The sequence below is a fragment of the Theobroma cacao genome, chromosome 2, assembly GCF_053813885.1.
Source record: "Theobroma cacao isolate CCN51 chromosome 2, ASM5381388v1, whole genome shotgun sequence".
NCBI classification, from domain to species: Eukaryota; Viridiplantae; Streptophyta; class Magnoliopsida; order Malvales; family Malvaceae; genus Theobroma; species Theobroma cacao.
Genome location: NC_142640.1, coordinates 38,085,961 through 38,090,330, shown reverse-complemented (window position 1 = coordinate 38,090,330; position 4,370 = coordinate 38,085,961). Strand labels below are relative to the sequence as shown.

Genomic DNA, 4,370 nt, shown 5'->3' with positions numbered 1-4,370 from the left:
TTCAAGAATGTTTAAATGCCCTTGAGAAAGAATTATAAGTTATACATGATGGGCATAAGATGCGTGACTTTGAAACTTGCTAAGGAGCCAAATGGCTAAGTTACGGGTTAAATGATCATATGTTGTGAGACATAAATTTAAAATAAATATCCCTAAGGAAATACTCAAGAGAAGTTCTGCCATGGATCTTGTGAAAGCAAGCACTAAGTTATGTAGTTATAAAAAGGAAGCTATAAGCTGAGAGTGGTATAAGTATTAACATTAAAAAGTACTTGAGGAGAATTTAGTTTCAAGTCTTGTAATTTCAAGTACAATTTGTAAATTAGTTAAGGAAGAATGATGTTATATTCATATGAAAGAGTGGAATAAAGGATGATAGAAGTTAACCTTGATAATGAAGTCAGATAATGAAACTTTCTTAATATATTATGGGAATTGGAATTCGAAAATGCGTGAGGCATACATGATTCAAATGAATCTGAGTTTTAAGTGACAAATCAATATCGAAATGCAATAAGGATACAATATATAGGAGACATGAAGGATAATCGAGGACTAAGGATGACTTTTAGGAATTGTAGTATTGCATAAGATGCAATGATCAAGTCAAGATAAATTTTTGAGATACCAATGGGATTATAAAACATACACGCATAATAGATTATAATTCAATGGAGATGACATTGTGATGCAATGATATACAGTACAAGGAAACTTAAGCATATAATTGGAAACGATAAGAAGAGAATATAAGTATATAAATGATGAGGAACTATACACAGGCATGATGAGAATTTGTATGAATTATGAAGCTTATTCTATTGAATCTTGATTGTGGATGGGAATGAATTAAGAGAAATTAGTCTGAAGGCATTTGAAAATAGAGACTCGTATACATAATGAGGAATATAGACATTTGAATGTATATGTATATGTATGTGTGGAGTAGTGATGTACCCAACTAAATGAATAATGGTTTTAGTGGTTCAAGATTTGAACTCAATATATTTGATGAGTTGTATAGATAATGTAACGATTAAGAATCTTATCAGAAGACGATTTATGGTGACCTAAGGAATTTTGGAAAAATAGTTAAGGGAATATAATCTATAGTACGATTAAGCCATATGAGATGGATTAATAGGATTAAGAAGATTGAAATTTCCTAAATGCAAAGTAAACATGAAATATGTAGAAATAATTAAAGCCATTAATTTTCCTGAACGCTGAGGATATGTACAGGAATGAGTATGGCGTGTTAATGATGTTGTAAACTACACAATAGTGTATGAGGATAGGATGAATGAATGAAAGTCGAGAAGTTTGATATGGAATGAAGTAATAAGATAGTGATTGGTATACCTAAATAAGAATAAAATGCGATCGAAATTGGTATGATTGAGATGGAGTTATGGTTCAAGCTTAATGATAGTAATAGAACCATGCTTAATGTCTCAATATAAGAGATCATAATTGTGAAGGTTATTGTTGATCTGATTTTAAAGGATAATAATAGACATAAGCGAAATACTTGAGTTGAATTGGAGGTAAATGAGGTGAACAAATCGAAATTCCCTATAAAGGGGAAGACATAAGAATTCGAGCATTATATGAGAAAACAATACCCCCACATTTTCTCTGAGTTCAGTACATGAAATTTTGAGGTCAAAATTTTATTTTAAGGGGGATAGTGTTGTCAAGCCCGATCTTATAAAATACTTTCCATGTCATTCATATGATTGACAATATGCTTGCATACTTGGAAAGCCCTGAAAGAAAAATCGTTAAAAGACGACAATGTACTAAATGGTACAATTAAGTTAATTTAAGTCTCGAACTAGATCAAATAGAGAATTTAAAATGAAATTAAGAATATTAAAGTCCCAGAATGGTTTAATATGGTGATTTGGAGTTCGAGGATCAATTTGAAGTCAAACTAGAATTTTTACTGTCCAGGGGCAAAATGGTCATTTGCCACCCAAGGACACAATGGGAATTTTTAGAAAAGAATTTTTTTAGCCCCATTTGAGTATTGGAGTATAATTTGAGGGTTTGACAGTGAAAAAGTTTAATTCCAGTGATTTCTAGAGTGTAGGGGCAAAATTGTAATTTTGCCACCCGCGGACAAAATTTGAGATTTTGAGAGAATTTAGATCAAATTTGACAAATTTGAGAATGGTATGAGTATAAGGGATGAAAAATATGTCTATGGGTAATTTTTCAATTTTTGGGGCAAAAATGTAATTTTTGACTTTTACGGGGGTAAAAGTGTAAATTTCAAAAATTACTCCACCAAGACTTTGGATAAGTCTGAGAATTTTACCTAAGCTATGGATATGTGGGACAAGTGTATGGTGAAAATTTGGAAATAAATGGATGGCTAGAATTTAAGGAATTAATAAAACATTAAAAAAATGAATAAAATAATATTATATTATTTTAGCCTTTAAAAAGGTAAAAATTCCGGAATTCTCATCTTCTTCAGCTGTCCAAACCAGGGGAGAAAAGGGAAAAAAAAAAACAAGAATCCTACTTGAAAATTTTGGAGAAAATCGAGAGAAATCAAGAAATCAAGCATTAAAAAGGTAAATTTCATTGATTTTCCTTGTGATTTTCACTACCCATGCATTTTTTTCTCATTTCCATGCAAAATTAGAAAGTGGGTATGGACACCCATGCTGGCCAAACCTCCATGGATGAGTTTTGAGCTTGATTTTTGGTTGATTTTAATTGAATTAAGTGATTTTAGTTAAGTTATATTGAAATATAGCAAAAATAAGCTAGAAATATAATTTTCTCCCATTGAAACCCATTATGCTGAATTTTCTAGGGGAATATTGGCTGCTGATCTTGATGGTTATTTGAGGAATTATGATGAATAATGATGAATTATGAGCCTAGAAAAATAATGGAAATTTTCGGAGCAAAAATACAAATTTTTACCCACTAGGGGTATTTTCGTAATTTGTTATCGAGACTGATAATTTGCACCACACTGAGGGACATTAAGTCAATTTGGGTGCAATTGAGGTGTAGAAACTGAAAAAAATTAATTTGGAGTTTAAACGGACGCGTATATCAATTTATCGGGTAAAAGACCGAAATAGGCTAACACCGCATTTAGGCAAAAATTTAGATATTTTTGCATTCCATATCAAGCATTAGTAGTCTAAATTAGTTTAATTTCAATTTAGTACCAATGTGGTGAATTTCTCGATTTTGTACTATGTCAAGGTGGTGAGTCCTCTGATAAAGGCAAGGGAATTGCACCCGAGGACCAATAGTCTGAGTATTTCGAAAATCCTCACTCTAGACACGGTGAGTAACCTTACCATCATTTTAATTATCTAAAGTATGTTTTTATTCGGTTTTGGTGAATTTTATGAAAATGAGTTCAAATGGTAAATTTTTATGTTTTGTAAACAAAATGAGTTTAAATGAAAATATTTTATAAATTGTCTTGAAACGAAATAACGATTTTGAAAATAGAGTAATTGGAGACCACTGATATGTTGTAAATTTAAAATTGAATTAATGGCTTATGTTATTGTATTGGCATGACTGGCTGGGCTATGTTTTTATGAATTATATGAATTGCTTTATTTTACCCTTGCAGGCTGGGTAGTAATATATTAGCCCTGTCATGCTGTCAAAATTTTATTGTATGGTGGGTTTGACCTGCTGCAGTGGGCTGGATTTTGTGGACTAGCCTATTAGAGGGGCACGGAATCCTGTTATATTTTTACCTCGGTTGGAGAGGCGAGTAGGGTAACTCTTGAGGTATAACTTTTAGAGTTCACTTCACGCCAAACCACCACGTGAAGGGGAACTCGGCCAACGTCAAGGAATGGCTATGTTTTCAAAATAAAAACATGACTTTCTAATAGCCTTGGCGGACTCAGTTGGGATAGCCCTCGGCCAAGGTATCCCAAATAACTGAGTATGATAATAATTTTTGGCATGAGCCAAGTTTTTTAAGAAATTCATAAGCCATACTGATTACTTGCTTTAAATAAATTGATTTCATTTGGTTGAAATAAGTTGAAAGATGATAAATTACAGTTTGATGAAATGTTTTAATAGTCTCCTTTTACTCGACTTTAGATATTTTGAGTGATATTTGTTTACTCACTGGGATTTTATAATCTCACCACTCTCATTTCCACCCATTTCAGGTTCAGAATAGATTGTAGATAACTGATATCGGCAAGGATTACAGTTGAACTTGCCACATCCAAAGACTGTAGGTTCATTTCTTTTGATACTTTTGGTCATTCGTGGGCCCACGTGTCACTGTAAATTAAATTCTATACTTTGGTTATCTGTATTACGGTATGTAAGAATTTATTTTGCTTTTACGCTATAAAAAT

At 32.1% G+C, this 4,370-nt stretch overlaps 1 long non-coding RNA gene across 1 annotated transcript; it reads left to right on the top strand.

Moving 5' to 3' along the window:
- The first annotated feature begins 2,494 nt into the window (after positions 1-2,494).
- On the top strand, positions 2,495-4,370 carry LOC148764234 (uncharacterized). The gene is made up of 3 exons (XR_016024421.1): positions 2,495-2,585; positions 3,235-3,318; positions 4,176-4,370. It is a non-coding gene; the product is annotated as an uncharacterized LOC148764234 (long non-coding RNA).